The following is an 18,364-nucleotide window of genomic DNA, read 5'->3' as shown; positions in this document are numbered from 1 at the left end:
TCCATTGCCTTCACTTTTTAAAGTAGTGTTTTGTTTCTTGGAGATTTCTGACTCATGAATAAAGTGCCAGTCCTCCCATCCTTTGCTGAGTATCATGAGGTACATTTTTCTGATTGTTCAGTGGTCTCATCAACCCAACCTGATTGTCCTATGGTCCGGCGTCCCCTGGTGACACAAGGCAATTTTCAAAGTGGGTATTGAGATGTATTCCTGAGGAAAAGATGCTGAACAATTGGTGTGTTAAGGAACTGATCTGTGTACTAACTGGAGAACATTCCTTCCTTCCTGCAAAACAGTTCTTATAAGTAATTGGGCCTTACTTTTAAATTCCGAGTTGCAGAATTATTTACACACACTGTTTATTTCCTTCGTTAAGAGAGACTTGACTTTGGGTGGCACCATCACTTTCTTTCTATTGCTTCTCTCTTCTCTTTACTCACATTGCTGTCATTATTATTACTCAACAAAAACATCGATAAGGGTAGCTGTCATTTAAGTTGCACTTGCAGTGTGCCAGGCACTAGTCTAAATATTGAGTGAACTGTCACACTTTCATGACCTCTGCATTTTACAGAAGGGAAATTGAGGCACCAAGAGGTCAAGGATTCCTAAATCACACAGCTAGGAAGTAGTGGAGTGACATTTCAAACCCAGGCAACCCAGCTCTAGAATCCAGTCTTTACCATTGCATTATTGTTTTTCAAATGTAGTATTTTATGGTTTATAAAGCAGTTTCGTATATACAATTCATTTAATCTTGCTAGCCAGCTTCCGAGGCAGGTATTACTATTTTTCTATTTTGTAGATGGGGAAACAGGGTTTTAGAAAGTCTTTGCGATTTGCCCAAAGTTTCACAGTTAGTAGCTGGAACTTGGAACTAAGATTTCTAACTACAAATAATCTTTCCATGTAGCATGTTTATCCAGTTAGACAGAAGATATCAAACAGAGTATTAGTACAGAAACTGCTCATTTAAGGAGCAGTTGAATCTTGGGTCTGTTCATTGTCTTACCGCAGTTTTGCCCCCGTGAAAAAAACCGCATGTAGACATTGAAAAGGCTTCCCCAAAACTCTGTTCTCCAAGGTCTGAATTTTCTTTTTTCCCTTTCACACAGGAAGAAAATCTAATTGAAATTCATATCGTGGTCTTATGAACTATGAGTCAGAAGAAAAGAAGCACTTAATCACTTAATGCAATGATTGTCTTTTCAAGCAGGCAAAAGGGAATAAGATGGAGGAGAAGGGGGGCAGAGAAGAGAAGAGTGTGAAAGATATCTTATGGGAAACTCTTTGAAAACATGACTACTTGATCTTTGCAGTTTTTTGGAGTCCTCCTGTGTAACTCAATATGCTCCTTTCTTATACTCTAGCCAGTAAAGTGAAAGGTAGCTGACTATAGTTCTGTATCTGCTTTGGTGTCAAAAGATAACGCAGTGTGTGTGTGTGTGTGTGTGTGTGTGTGTGTGTGTGTGTGTGTTGATTAGCCAGGGTCAAATATTTATGAGAATTCATCCAACTGGGATTATGGATGCCATTACCTATCTGGGATACTGGGTTCCTTCTATGTTGTTTACAAGGCCAAGTTAAATTGGTTTCTTAGAGTCAAGCTTAGCTACTAGGAGGACAGACACTGTCATTGACTACTTTTTGCCCCTTCCCGCATTACCTGTTTTCTCCCTCTGTAGTTAGGCACCAAAGTCATGATTTATGTAGGCATGTAGTCATAATTACTCTAGAAGAGTCCCTCAAGTTCCCCATGAAGAACACATTCTCTGATTTTATACAGATTGCACTGTCCTAGTGAATCCAATGCACAGCCAGTTTTGCCCTCCAGCATTGAAAGAAATGTCTGTTTCTTTGACTCTTGTACTAGATGAAGTAGTTGGCTGGTGTTTAGAACCATGTGTTCTAAACACGTTTATTTTTAAAAATGTTATGTTTAATCTGATCTTGCATATTTTGAATTTGTATAAGCAAATGTCATCATGTTGGACCTGGGCCATAAGGCACCTGTATGTGTGCCGTATGTTGAAGATAACTGATATTAACATGTTGAGTTATCCCATGATTAAGGCAGAAGAGTTAGGCCACCATGCACTCCCAAGAATGTCACACAGTAGGGAGGGATTAGAGTCCAAGGATATTTCACAACTTGGACAGTTCTTACATTAGACTACTCTGAACTTCCTGAACATGAGAGAATTCATGTTCCCCTGTTTTTATGAAAGATTGTGTTTATGTATCAGATATAAATGCTGTGGGTATACATAGCATTTTGGAAAGGAACTGAAGACATAGAAGGGTTGCATATTCAAGTGTGGGTCTAGAATATGTGCCCCTATTTTCTTAACTCTAGATAGTGTGACCTTGGAGACGTCAGAAATTCTGTGAGCCTCCATTTCTTTATTTGTAAAATGGGGATAAATATATTTGACTCATCAGTTTCAGATTTGTTGTAAGGATTTAAATAAAGCAGTCTGAGGGAAAGCGCTTTGTGCTAAAAGGTAATGATTTCCTATTATAAAGATCAGATTTTTTATTTTATAATTTTAGGATACTCTTTTGAACTGTTTATTGATATCTCTATGCAAAAAAACTTTTATATTAGAGAAAACAAGTCACTGCATTTTTAGAGGAATCATTCAAAGGAAAAAAGAAACCCAACTAATTGTATTAGACTGTACTAAATTAGTTACATTGTATAAACACAAAGCATAAGGAAGAAAAAAATGGAAAAAGAAATGTAAGTAATGTTTAAGGTTGTTAGTGATCAGTGTTAGGTAAAGATTATGACTCAGAACACACAGAGGGAAGTTGATTAAGGAACTGAGTTGATCTCTATGATATATCAGTTGGTAACATGTGGCATGGAAAATGGGAAATAGACAAAATAGACGGCACATTGCATGCTTTTCTGTAGCCTTCAGGATTTGGATAACCTGGAAGACTTCTAGCATATGTGAATGGGTCACACTTCTCAGGAACCTTTTGTTTTCAAAGACAGTCTGCTTTTTTGAGTGTGTGTCTCTAGAGCCACAAGTTTTGATGATGTATTACCCAAAGGAGCTACTGGAGTATTATACCAGCTTGCCAATGGAATTGACTAGGTCACCGATATACACCCCACTCTTCCAAATTCAAGTGAAAGGGAAAATGGTTGAGTCCATTCCATCTTAAGGTCCAGCAAATTTCCTAGTGATTCAGATAATCTTCTAATATTACAAATAGAAATGATCTTGAGGAAATTTTAGACAAATTTTCTCATCTTACATATATATAAAGTAGCTAGAAACAGTATTTGCCTACGGTGACATACGTAATTTTTTTGTGTGTGTGTGGCCATGCTACACAGCATGTGGGATCTTAGTTCCCCAACCAGGGATTGAACCCGTGTCCCCTGCAGTGGAAGTGCAAAGTCTTAACCACTGGACGGCCAGGGAAGTCCCCACATAGCTAACTTGGTAAAATCTGGTTTCCAGTCTCTACTTAGCTACTAATTTGACAAAGAACAAAGCAAAAATGAAGCAAGATACAGTAAATTTGGGACAGCAGATTTCTGGTTTGATTGAGCACATTGATCTGGTTAATTATGAACTTGCCAAGTTTCCACCTTAACCTCAGCTATGAAGGAAACCTACTGGCATTTACCTTAGAAATATGAGCTTTACTTGAGTAAAATAGCATTAAGTTTATTCTTTTTTATTAAAGCAACAAGAACATAATTCTTAATACCAGAAAGGTCAGCTATATTTCAGCTACAAATACCAAGGTCCAGAGGAGATTATTTTATTTTAACTTGAAGTTCTTTCAGTGTTAGAGGGAAGGAGTAACTACTAAATCCTCTCCCATTGGAGCAGTGGTAGCTTAAAATATATCCACAGGTTCTTTGACATTCCTCCCTTTAAGAGGTGAATCCTGATTTTCCTCTTTAGTGGGCTGGACTTAGTGACTGTCCTCTAACAAATAGAATAAAGCAGAAGTGATGATGTGCAACTTTGGAGGTGACATCATAAAAAGGCATGCGGCTTCCTCCCTGATCCTTTTCTTGCATTGCTGAGTCTGGGTGATGTTAGCTTCCGTATTGTGAAGAGGACCGTGTAAGCGAGGAACTGAAGTCTCCTGCCAATAGCTGGCAAGGAACAAAGGCATCTGGCCCATAGCCACGTAAGCGTGCCATCTCGGAGGTAGATCCTTCAGGCTCCGTCAAGCCATCAGATGACAGTGGACCCTACTGACATCTGACTACATCCACCTGAGACACGCTGTGCCAGAACGACCCAGCTAAGCCCAAATCATCCTGATTTGCCTAGAACTTTTCTGGTTTTAGCACTGAAAATCCCATGTCCCAGGAATCCTCTGAGTCCCAGGCAAACTAGAATGGTTTGTCACCCTAATCTTTCCTGAATTCCTGACCCACAGAAACTGTGAAATAATTGCCGTTATTTTAAGTCATTAAATTTTGGGTTAGTTTGTTACATGGCAATAGATACTCAAACTGGAGCCATTGTTTAATGCCGGTTGTGGTTGAAGCATCAAAATGCAGAAATGATGATTTGTCTCAGACACTCATTTACACAATCTTAACTTTAGACTTTGAGCCTAGTTTTCGTAATCTAACAAACAACGAGTTGAAAACCCAGTCCTTTAACCCATTGCCTTACCCCTAATGATCATTTAGGTGATTTTTTTTTTCTAAATGTTATAGTTGTTTTGACATCTGGTGGATAATTATCACACTTCTAACCAGTGTTACTCAATATAGTGTATGCAGACTACCTATCCTTGGATCACCTGGAGAATCTATTAAAAATGCAGATTCCTGGCCCCATTCGAGATCCACTGAATCAGAATTTCTGGGGGTTGGGGATCAGAATTTTATGTGCTTATTAGACTTTTCAGGTGATTCTTAGACACTGCTTTAAAACAAATGATTTTTTAAATCCTTCTACTAACCACTAACTTTCAAGCTGATAGAAATAATACTTTGACCATAATATGTAATGAAAAGCTGTTATTGATAATAGGATTACAATTACCCTTGGTTTCAATCTTCTTAATTTCACTGGGGGAAGCAGAGGCATGCAAACTGACAGAGCAGATGGATGAGTTCAATGATTGCTTTCAGGAGATGGTTTAATAGGTCAGCAAACATGCTGTGGACTCATTTTGGGAAGTGCCTGGTGTTATCTGGTGATGGGAGAAGAGGAAAACAACTGAAAGTCCGCTGGCTTGGAGGCATTTGTGCATATTTTCCCTTTCTTGTGAAGTTATACAGACATCAGAAGGCCCAGCTAATCTGTTACAGTCAGGCTGTTTTTGAAGGGAGATGAGCAAACAAAAGACAAATTGAAGAGGCACAGAAGAACCCAAATGAGAAAAACGATCACAGTTCCAGCATGAAGACAAATATGAATAATAAACAAGCCCACTTCCTAGCGTACACATCTCTGCTAATGAAACACTCTACAGATTGTACAAATAACATGTCCATCATGAAGGGGGAGAGTATACCAAAGTGAATCCTTAGGGAAAGCCACTCTTCCCAGGAAGGATGTAATACAGCAGAAGCAACAGATGGAAGCTAATGGAAGAAAAGGAGAAGGGAGGCTGGGAGAAGCTCCTTGTGCTGATATAAACAAAGAGCAAGAGGTGAAGGAGATAGAGCAGGACGGAAATGATTCTCAAATAGTGTATTCTTCTCTTTTTGATGCACTCATTTAGTTGGCATAGATTTGATTATCTTCAATTTGGTTAAATTAAACTCAACTCAATTCAACATTATGAACTTCAATACTTCATTTAGGCACTGAGGTTATCCAGGAATGAGTAAGGTGAGATTCATATCCTCAAGGAGTTTAGAATCTAGAGGGTAAGAGCGGGGAAGAGTAAATAGAAATAGAAACAACTAGTGTGATGATTATACCAGTCTCTACTAGAAGATATGCTTCATGCCCTCCTCTGTATCCTGAAGGGTATATCCTATGTCCTTCTGGGTGGATGAAAGATAAAACAATCTATGGAACTGACCCAACTCATCTACAAAATTCAGACAATTTTGTTGTTGTTGAGTTATTGTCTCAGATTTTTGAAGTTGCTGCCCTTTATTTCTTGAGAAGGAAAATATCAGAGGAGTCTATTTAGTAAAACTATTTAGAGAAAATATTTCTTTCTGACACCTCTTCTTTACATTATAGCAGATATTTGTAAGTATATAGATTTCTCTATTCCTCATAATAGTTATGTGGAATATCTACCATTAGCCTCATTTTAGAGATGATGAAAAGAGATTGAGACAGTTTAAACTAAGTTTGTTGCGCAGGGTCACGCAGCTAGCAAGGGGCTAAGCTGCAATTGTAACCCATGTCTTTCTAATGTCATTAGCATCCTGTCTCATAAAAGCCCTTATGTTGCCTTTTGGAAGGAGATGAAATAAGTGCTAAGTAAATGTACAAATGAACTAGAGGCATCCAAATGAAGAGACAGTTTTTTTTCTGACATGGGGTTAGCTATTCCAAAGGCATAGTGGCAAGTGAGTTGGGTCTTGAAGGATGGGAAGGATTTTAATAAAGACCTGAGAACTGAGGGAGCAGCGGGGGCAAAAATATGTAGACACACAAATTAAGGGCCCGTTCTGAAACTGATTAGAGCCCAGGGCACACAGCATTATGGAGAGAGGAACAAGACTAGAATGATAATTTGCAACTAGATATTTTAAAGTTCATGATAAGAATTTGGAGACAGGGACGAAACCTTTACAATTTTTGAAGAGGGGAATGAACTAACGAGATTTATATGTTTGGTTGATAATGGATGGGAATATTTTCAAACCCAGGTTCGTGTGCCTGATGCACAGTGAGGCCAAACCAACCGAAACATTGGAGTTTGGGGCAGAGAAAGGTTTATTGCAAGGGCCATGCAAGGAGAAAGAGTGGCTTGTGCTCAAAAGACTGGAACTCCCCCATGGATTTCAGGGAAGCATTTTTAAGGGGAAGTTGAGGGAGGGGAGTTGCAGGGTGTGTGATCAGCTCATGCACAATTCTCTGATTGGTTGATGGTGAGGTAATAGGCCAGTGTCATGTGATTATCATTATCAATCTTCAAGCTCCAGTAGGTCTGGGGGCAAGGTACTTAATGCATGGTCATCAGGTAGTTAACTTCTTCCATTTGGTGGGTTTAGCATCTGTAAAACAACTCAGGAAATGTACATCAGACACTGTTATCTAGGTACTTCAGGGAGGAACTAAAGATTCTGTGACGCCATATGACTGATACACTGTTTGAATTCTTACTAGTTCTCCTGGCCCAACTGTTATTTTTGTCATTACATGCTCACATGCTTTCAATCATTTATTCTTGAGCCAGGCTTTTGTGACTTAGAGGAGGCCTGGGAGACTACAGCTTTTCTACAAACAAGAGGCAGGTTGAGGACTTGGTGGTGGGTGTCTGACTCTGGAAGGCCCCATAGGGTCCTGCTTGGTTACAATATGATGAACAAAGGAGGCAAATATTTAGTTTGTGAGCCTAATTAGGAAGTTATTGAATTAGTCTAAGCTGAAACAAAAGCAAACAAATAAACAAAAAACCCAAGAATACCGTCAAGAGCAGAAGTGTTACAGAGAATAGAATCATCAGGATTTACTGAGTACCTGTATGCAGTGGATGAAGAAGAGAAAGCTGTTGAGGATCACTCCCAAATTTGTACATGTGATTAAGATATAATGTTATTAAACAAGGCAGAAAATTCAGCAGAGAAGCAGTTTACAGGAAAGGGATAATGAAGAGTTCAGCTTTATTAGAATAGAGTTTTAGAAACATATGGAAAACAGTTAGAAAACTTATTTGGGAGCTCAAGAGAGAGATTAAACCTTGTGATATGGATGGGAGCATTTAAGCTCATTGAGTGATGTGTAAGATTACTTCCCTCCAAACTTGAGGGAGAAACAGGAACATTTGCTTCTCTATGAGTCTATACACACATCTAAGCTAAAAAAGTTAATCTCCACCAACATTTAATGAAAAAAAGGGACTGTCTTTTACTATTACAAGCCTTCAGTCCAAGGAGGACAAAAGAAATAATTCATATTCTACAAATATTCTGCAAATTCCTGTGAATATCTCATGAAATTAGAGACGATTAACCCTTGAGGGACCTTAGTAAACATGCAACATTCTGCAGGATGGGAATATGAGAATTCTGTGGGTCCAGGTGACTCTATTTTTAGCCTACATTCAGACTAGAATCAAGCCTTGGAATAGGATGCTATAGGCATTTCCATAGTTTAGTATTCATACCCTAAATTTTTTGCTGACTTTTATCGTTCCTTCTTTACCTAGTTGAAGACCAGCTTTGCCAAATACATTGTTTCATGCTCTGTCTTGAAAACCTTTTTGAAATCTTGATGTTGTTCTTTCTACAACTTCTGAAGAAACTTGAGTGGAAACAGTATGAATCACAATTGAGAAATATGTTTTTACTCTCCAAAATTAAAAGGAAGAGATTTTTGCAGCTGTCATTTTGAAAATTAAGTATCTTTTATGTCACATATATGGCATATTATCACATTATTTTAGAAACACTGGGAGCATTATTTTAGCTAGTGTGCTGTAATGCTAAGAGCATAATGATTATAATTATTCAAAATCTTTTCTGATAGAGTTTAAATGTACCTAAGTGATTTTATAGTGAAAGTTACAGTTCTTGCAAGTTGTTTGCAGTCTGACTTGTAGATTTTAGTTTCTAAAGTTTAGGAATAGGAAAAATTTTCTGTTAGTTTATAGAAGTCCCATAGGTTATAGCTTTTCCAGAACTTAACTTCTGAAATTGGGGTCAGCCAAGAGAATATCCAAAAAATTCATACCATGTGACTTGTATCTTCTAAATACCAACTTTTTGACTTTTCTGAATAGCCATTTGAGCCTATGAAAAAAACCAAGGATTAAAAAACCAACAGAGATATTTGATAGTGGCTATCTTCTTGAGCCTTAACCTGTTCATTCACCAAGTCTGGAGGCACTTCAGAGCTTCGGCACATCTGGAAAAGAAGTGGCATGAGAAGGCCCTTTAAGCATGCTACATACGATTGAGCATATTTTCCAAGGTCAGGCAGGTGTTCCAGTTTTATGTCCTGGGAGGTAGAACTTTTATTATCAGCAAGATATTTCATACCCACATGTGACGAGTTGACCATGAGTAAGTCAAATCCCTGTTTTGTCTTGAGGCAACTTATGTTTCATTAGGGTTTTCATACTATGCTTGTATGACAGGAAAGTACACTCAGTCTTAGTATCTTATGACCACTTCTAATCCATTTTTTTAAAATAAATTTATTTATTTATTTTTGGCTGCATTGGGTCTTTTGTTGCTACGTGTGGGCTTTCTCTAGTTGTGGCGAGCAGGGGCTACTCTTCGTTGCGGTGCATGGGCTTAGTTGTTCTGTGGCATGTGGGATCTTCCCGGACCAGGGCTCCAACCTGTGTCCCCTGCATTGGCAGGTAGATTCTTAACCACTGTGCCACCAGGGAAGTCCCCACCTCTAATTCTTTTTTTTTTTTTTTTTTTGCGGTACGCGGGCCTCTCACCGCTGTGGCCTCCCCCGTTGCGCAGCACAGGCTCCAGACGCGCAGGCTCAGTGGCCATGGCTCACGGGCCCAGCCGCTCCGCGGCATGTGGGATCCTCCCGGACCGGGGCATGAACCCGTGTCCCCTGCATCGGCAGGCGGACTCTCAACCACTGCGCCACCAGGGAAGCCCCCCACCTCTAATTCTTAAATCAATGATTCTAATGAGATTGTTTGTCTTAGAAGAGTCTCATTTACATTATATAACACTAAGTACCCCAAAATACCCAAGTTTAAAATATTATGTTCTGTACCTATTAAGGTATCTAGAGAACGTAGACTGTTCTTTCATGGAAATAATTAAATAATGAGTTATCAAAGGAGGCCAAGTGAGAGCTTCAAATTCGGGCTTTTGTGTCAGACACACCTCTTTTGGGGCCAGCTCTGCCACTTACTCATGGGTCAAGTTGGTCAAATGATTTGTACTACCGAAATTCTCAATTGTTATAATAGTGTAATTACATCTCAGGGTTGTTGTGAGCATTAAATGACAGAATGCATATGAAGTGTCAAGGAAAAAGAAAGTGAGGTTATTTGGGATTTAGGTATCTTGACCATTCATTTGCTACAGGAAATTTTAATGATCTCTGTTTAGGAAAGTCATTGAGAGGCAGTGATATTCATGAATGATACAGTGTTTGTACACAATATAGTAGGTAAACTGTGATTGGGGGTGAATAGAGTGGTGGGGTGGCGCAAGGAAATTCATTTCATACCCACTGGCTTCAGGAAAGATGGTACCTACCACAGACAAGCATGTGGGAAGAAGAAACCAAGATGCTCATTTAGAAACAATACTGGGGGTAGGGGTGGGTTTCACAAATGGGCACATACAACTTCAGCCACCTGTGGAAAGGAATTATAAAAAAATTTATTCAGTTACTACTATGTGTAATTTGTTATCAAAATCATTGCATTTTGATAATCCTGTAATATAATTGTCAATACTTCAATGTTGGAGTTTAATTTCCTTACACTTGGAAAATTTAATTTTCTCATGACTACACATCTAGAAAGTTCCAAAGTCATGATTTAATTTCTGGACAGTAATGGTAAAGTTCATGAACTTTCCATTGTTTTCAACGTTGCCTCCCTCACCTGCTTGTATGCATTGGACTGGGACTGAAAGAAATGGATCAAGGAAGATAATGCGATGGATACCTCAGCCAAGAGAAACCTATTGGAAGGGTCAAGTGGTTTCACCAATAGCTGTAAAGAGACCCCATCCCAGCCCTCCCTTTTTAAGGTGCCGAGACACTGTAAATCTGTAAAGACTACAGCAATAACCCACAAAAGTATCACAACACTGTCCAGGGCTGGAACAGGACTAATCAGGATACTACATGCTGACTGAAAGCTGGAAACAGGTTTTGGGAGAGAGAGAAAATTCTCTGAATCTTGAAGGGTTGGAAACACAAATATAGCTTAGATAAGATAGACTGTGACCAGAACAATCCTGAATGGTCTGAATTCAATTTTGTAATTCTGAATTCTAGTCTACAAAACTTGTAACCAAGAAAACTTTCCCTGGCTTATAAACTCATCCATTTCACAAACCCTTTGGGGCAGCACTGTGTTTTCTTTTTGGCCTAGGGTTTCTAAGCAAATTTCTCTGGTCCAATGTAGAAGTAACTTGTGGGTTGTCAGAGGGTAAAAGAAAAATAGTCTTGTTAAACTTCAGTCAGCATAATAGGACATTACAACATTACAAACACATACCTTGATATGTTCCTTTAGGGACTGGTGTGGTGATGGCAGGCTTGAGATTGGCTTCTTTGTCCAGGGACATAGCTGAGCTGGGGAGACAGGGAAGAAGTAGAGGCAGTTCTGCATGTGGCTCCTTCTTCCCCTAACCATCTCCTTACATATTTTATTCACTTATTGACTCAACAAATATTTATGGAGCATTATCTGTGCCCCAGAAACTAGGCTAGATGGTTGGAAAATATCAATGAACAATTCAGAAAACGTCCCTCATGGTATTTACATTTCTGTGGCTGGGTGGACAAGGGATAGACATATCAAGACATAAAATAATTTCAGTTAGTGATAAATACTTGGAAGAAAAATAAAGATGGATGAAGAAGGAGTCAGAGAACAACTCAAGAGAAGTGGCTGAGGGGAAAAAGTGAGGGTCAAGGTTAAGCTAGGTGGTTAGGGAAGATTTCTTTGAGGAGGTGGTAGCTGATGTTTGAACAGATACTCTGGGGGAAAAGGAAGAAGCATAAAGGGGAGAGTGAGAATGCTTTTGGAACAGAAGAGGGTGACATTGCATTGGAGACGTAGAGAGCAGTGGCAGTGATTTACAAAAGAAACACAGAGAAGAGCTTGGATTCTCAAATACGTGCAGATGTGTTTTGATCTCAGTGTTTTTTTCTAACTCATAACAAATAAAGTCTGATAAATTTAGTAGCAGATTTCCTTCATCTGAATGTATCCTTTCCCCCACCCTTCCTTCCTTTCCTCCCTGAAGGATGTGTTGCCGGAGAAGTTAATTTAACAAGAAAAGCTGAAGCTGACAATGTGGAACCTTGATTCTCTTACAAATGCAGCCCTGATTATTACAAAATCTGCTTATGACAAGTCTAATATGTCTCTCTTTACTGGTAAATTATCATTCATCCTGAAAGGTGTGAGGACTTAATCCTTTGCATTCAAGGAGTTCAGAGCCTGAGCACTGCAATCATAAACCCATTTCTTTTTCTTGAAAGTCTCCAAAAAGTGCTTAAAACATGCTCATGTACCTTCCCTTGGTGCCACTATAGGCTCAACTCAGCTGACTGAGGATTTACCTACTTGTGATATGTTTTCTCTCTGGTCCTCTTGATTTTGCTAATGTTTTGGCTGGAGCTTCACTTGCTTAGTACCTCAATAAAACAAAACAAAATATTTCACCTGGTACTATTTCCACAAGTACAGATACTCTAGGAGGTAGCACAAAATAAGGTCAAGAGTGGGCATATTGGAGTCAGGCAGTGTATACAGCTCCATCACTTACTTGCTATTTGAGCTCGAACATGTCAATTTACTTCCCTGAGCCTCAGCTTCCTCTTGTACTAAGGAGAGCTAATAAGACTTACTTTGTCTGGCTGCTTAAAGAAAGATGTGGAATGTGGTACCTGGATGTCAGGAAATGGGATATGACTAAGTCATTCAACTGGTATTAATGTGTCCTTTAAAATTTAACATTAAATATTGCAATGGTAGATGTGTGTCATTATACCTTCGTGAAAACCTACAGAATGTACAACACCAAGAACGAACCCTAATGTAAACCACAGACTTTGGGTGATACTGATGTGTAATGCAGGTTCATGAACTGTAGTAAATGTACCAGTGTGGGGTGGGTGTCCATCATAAGGGAGGTTGTGTGTGTGGGGGGGGGGGCGTGTACAGTGGGTATCTGGGGACTCTCTGTACTCTTGGCTTAGTTTTGCTGTGAACCTAAGACTGCTTTAAAAACAAAGCTTATTAATTTAAAAAACAACATGAATAAATATTAGTTGGATCACCTCTCCATCACACATTGGGTAGATAGCCCAGCATCCCTCCAGGTATCTGGCAAGTTTTGGAGAATTCTCTTGTCTTAGACTCGGGCTCTTCTAGCTTTAGCTTCAGGTGCTGCTGCGTTGCCAACCTCAGTTGTGCCTTCTCCATCTACCTGCTCTGTTCCTTACTAAATGGCACTGACCAGTACACATGCTGTGTGAGCAGGAGAATGTATTAAAAGTTTGGGAGTATGAGTGGGGAAGGGGAAAAAAGCACAGCTGCTCAAGAGTTAGTGCTCCCGTTCTAAAAGTCTCTGGGTAATACCTGCCATTGCAACAGTTCATTGGTCCCTTCACATAAAGCTTTATTCTCTTGTCATGATTTACTGACCCTTGCACCTACCACTCCGTTCTCCAGCCCCCTCCCTCCTTTTTTTTCAGTCTACCTGGAGAAACAAAAAAAAAGCTTACTTTCTTAATGCAGACCAATTTTCTTTTTTTGCTTTTGTTAAGAATTATTATCTTCTTAAGGGTAAAATCAGGAATGTATAAATACATTTAAAAATTAACACATGGCAAATATTTTATTTAACTCATTATTTAATGAGAGGACTGGTACGGTGTTACAGCTGGTTCAAAGGAAAGTTGAAAGAATCACACGTATATAATGGCAAAAATGGTCAATATTCACAGGGCAGTAAGAAACTGTCTCTCCTCTGGACACAATTTACATGTCTATGGGCAAGAATCACTTGTATTACTATCAATGTTCTGCAACTGACAGAGGTTTTTTTTTTTTTTTGTGGTACTCGGGCCTCTCACAGTTGCGGCCTCTCCCGTTGCGGAGCACAGGCTCCAGACGCGCAGGCTCAGCAGCCATGGCTCATGGGCCCAGCCGCTCCACGGCATGTGGGATCTTCCCGGACCAGGGCACGAACCCGTGTCCCCTGCATCGGCAGGCGGACTCTCAACCAGTGCGCCACCAGGGAAGCCCCTGACAGAGTTTTAAAAGAACTCAAACACAATAAAAGAAGAAGGTAACCTGGAAGGGTATGCCAGAAAGGACTCCCCGCCTTGATTGTTTTCTTTTTTCTATTTCAAAGTCGTTCACATTCACATTTTTTCTTGACAGCTCACTCCTGGCTTACCTTGACCATACGCAAATGGATGGTTTGCATAGTATCTAAATTGTCCATCAGTTACACAGTATAGCTAAACAAAGATCTATTCTTTCTTCCCAGCATAATGTTGCTGCCATCTTTGTTTCCCTTTTTCTACTATGTAAATAAAATAACTGATCCATTATACACATTCAATAAGTGCTACTTCCCCTTTGCCCTTCCTGACTTGTTCTCAGCTCAGTGTGTCTGTTACATGCTTTGCAGGATTTCCCTGAGCTGAAAGTACTCTCCCCTCTCCGAATGTCCATGCGTTTGTACTGTTGCTACCTCATCCCAAAGTTAAGAGTATTTAGTGTCATAAGAGATACAGGTGTCTTATGAAGCTATATTGGTTATATTTTGATTTAAACCTCATTTTAGCACAAGGAGATGGTCTTGAAAAAAACTAGGCATGAGTCGATGGCATAGAATCTGGAAGGAAACAGACAGGATAGGACTGCAAGACCTTGGAAATCTTTCTAATTATAGTTTCATTGAGAAGATAAAAAATACTTCTATTTAGGTAGTGAGATAAAAGCAGGGAGAAGTTATTTAATTGCCTTTCATAAAACAGAAGAAAAATCTTATTGTTTCTCAACCCATTCATCAGGATTATATTCAGTCCTGTAGAACTGTGTTTCTCAGAGTGCATTTCATGGTCTAACTGCATTAAAATCATCCATGGCCTTGTTAAAAATAGATTTGTAAACTAGATTTTCTTGGGGGGTGGGGTGGGAGGGCATCATCTACTACATCAGAATATCTGGAGGTGAGAATCTAGAATCTGAATATTTATGAAAGACTTGGATGACTCTTAAACCTACTGAAGTATGGACACTAGGGTTATAGAATATATTTTTATATTCCAGAGGAATGATGGGGAAGTCCTACTAATATGGCCAGTGAAGTCCAGCGTAAAGAACAGTGTCACAGCTTTCAGAAGACCTAGAATCTGATCCGCGCTCTGTCAAGAATCGGCAGGTCACTTGGATAGTCTTTAAACCTCACTGGTCCTGGGTTTTTCAGAAAAAGATTTGAACTAAATGGTCTCTATTTCTCTTTCAATCCTAAAGTTTGGTTTATTCTTGTCCTAACTAAGCATGAGGACAAAACGTGTTCTTCTAATAACAATGTGTTCAGAGAGTACTGTCTATTTGGGTGAATGCTCATAAACATTAATTCAATGGCCTGTTAATAGATCGCTACACAGAAAATCACCATGCAAGGTTCACTGATATCATTTTATGAACCAATAGTCATCCTGGTTCTAGTCATGTGATTGGTTTTTTTGTGTGTGTTTGTTTTCATTTGTTTGGGTATATGTAGCACTCTTTTCTTTTGAAGGAAATGGATCAGAGACACACTTTTAAACTTCCTCTCCTGGAGGGATAGTACACCTCAAGCCTAAGAAAAAATTAAATCAGAATACAGGCACTCAGCATCATGGGCCAGAAAAGCCCCATTGTCCTTTCAGAAATAGACTGAATGGCAATGTTCGCCCTCCCTTCTACTCGAGCTCAATTAATTCGGTTAGACTAATTTTTCTTCCTTTATTAACTGTCCTTTGTGCTTAATGGGACCAAATATGAGATGGAAAGGAGAAGTACTCAGGCATCTATAGGACTAATTTTAGCATCAGGGACAGTTGCATGGGGCTTGGAGCCAGGTGCACTTCAGTCTTAATGAGGTGGCACCTCCTTGATGCTTTTGACCTTGTCCATTGTAGGTGGGAATTTGTAGAAACCATTTAGACAGCTTCAAGTACCGTTGACAGAACTGTCTGCACCATTCATCCTTACCCATTTCAGCACCACATGAGCAGGCCAACTGCCATTTTCTGTAAATAGAAAGTAACATATATTTATCCCGTCATGGAACAGACACAAATGCGGGTTGACACCTCCTTTTGGCTCACTCACCGAACAGGAAATCAGCATTAATAAATCTCAGATGGTCCTTATTTTGCTTAGAGTCACACACCAAATTGACAAGTTTCTTATAACACCATCAAATCTGTGGTCGATAAAAGACAATAGATACTGTGCGGTAAAACTCATCAAAAGGAGCCGTATGTCCAGGGCAGTTTCTTCCAGGGCTGTCTCTGATCACCTTCCCACAGACACCTGCAGGCTTGTCCTTCATCCCAAATCTGAAGAATCGGAAACACTGATGGTGTCATTTCCATCTCTAAATCTATGTTTACTGACGTTTGCGACACCCCCTCAGGACTATTTTTAAAGTGTTTCCCGAGAGGAAAGGTGATGGTGATCCTTGATCTTTGCTAATACTTGATCAGTCCTTCTCTTGAGTGTTCTTGAGAAACATATTACCTAAGATGACTGCAGTGTTAAAGTCTTATGTTAGTTCTTTATTTAGTTTATCACCCTCTCAATCTATCCCTCTCACACCTTTTCAGTGACAGCTATCATTCTAATAATTCAAAAAGAGTAAAACAAACAAACACAACTTTTTCCCACTGCCATTCCCTTTCTCTTACTAAGAAACTGCCTTGAAAGAGAAAAGTAGCAATAGGTATAACCCACTTCAACAGAAAATCTCTTCAAGAGCACAGGCTTTGTATGTGATAAGTTCCCTTGAGATGAACACAAGATGGGTTGAATAATTTGATGGTTTCACGGCTGTTGGGCTTAGTAGTAAGTCATTGATTTAACAGTGATGTTAAAGACTTGCTAGCTTTGCTCAGAACATCTTGTTAATGTCTACATTTCCTGAGGAGGAAAAAAAAATCTTTCCTTTCTTTTTGTTAGAAGTAGGAAATCTTAGAAGGGGAAGAAGTGTCTAGTGACAGAGTTAGAACTGGAGTCCTGGAAGGCTGTATGCTATTTTTGTCTCATTGGAACATTCCGGCTTCATCCATTCTCAAGATGGCAAGAAGCCACTACCTTTACCTCTTTTTTTTAAATTTGAAAATGTATTTATTATGTATTTGTTTATTTTAATTGAAGTATAATTGACCTATAACACTATATTAGTTACAAGTGCACCACGTAGTGATTCCATGTTTATATCCATTACTAAATGGTCACCACTTTTTTTGGACCTTTTTATTGCTAGTTCCTTCTTGGCTCCTCACAATTTCTTCCCACCCATATTTCCAAAGCCAAAGATGTTCATGGTATATGAAGAAATGCATAGAAGAACATTGATAAAGGAAATCATTTTATTTCTAGCACCTGTGATTACATAATGTTGTCAGAAAAACACTGAGATCAGAATCAGAAAGACTAAGTTATATACTAGGTTTTCTCAGTTCTGTTGACTAGCTGTATGACTGCTGACATTTTAAATAACCTGAGTTCAGTATACTTATCTGAAAAGAAACAGTAGTAATGGCTCTGTCTAATACATAGGATGGATATAAATATCAAATATGTTAATCTAGTTGGAAATGCAATTATACAGCATTTCCAGAAAGAGTTAAAATGAAAAAAATAAACAATTAAAAGGACTTTTCCTCCTAGAACAGCAGCAATTTGAGCATACCCCAGAGTTTTACATATTGACAAAAGTATATAAGCCACACACAAAAAAAGAGGCACATGTTTTTGTTTTTTTCTGAGAAAACAGTAGTCTTCCCAATGTGCCTTTCCCATGAGTTGTTCCTTCTTATCCTAAATCAGATCATAAAAATCTTTGGGAACCAAGGATCAACCAAACTGGAGTGATCATTGAAATCCAAAAGTCTCTACAGACCAGAAAGAGTGACAGTGACAGGCAGTATAATGATAGCCCCTGGCCTGTCAGTCAAGCATGGGTTGGGATCCCTCAGCAGTTACTACAGGGCCAGAAAACTGAGCCCAGCACAGAAAAATGCCAGGTGCCAAGTGCACACAATACATCAGATAGTGTGGTGGTTAGACGAAAAGACAACTCTTCCCTGCAATGCTGTAATACAATGCATGGAGGTGCAAGTGCAAAGAGACAGAGATGGATGAAAAGCAAAAGAGTAATGGTAACAGCAATAGCAGCTAAAGCAGAAGGTCTTAAATATTACCAGGTGGACTTAAATAAATGCAGTGGTGATGTGCACTGACATTTTGGGGAGGGTTCTAGAAATATTAGAAACATAAAAAGAGG

This window comes from Hyperoodon ampullatus, assembly GCF_949752795.1.
Source record: "Hyperoodon ampullatus genome assembly, chromosome: 20".
In the NCBI taxonomy this organism is placed as follows: Eukaryota; Metazoa; Chordata; class Mammalia; order Artiodactyla; family Ziphiidae; genus Hyperoodon; species Hyperoodon ampullatus.
Note: the sequence above shows the minus strand (reverse complement) of the source record.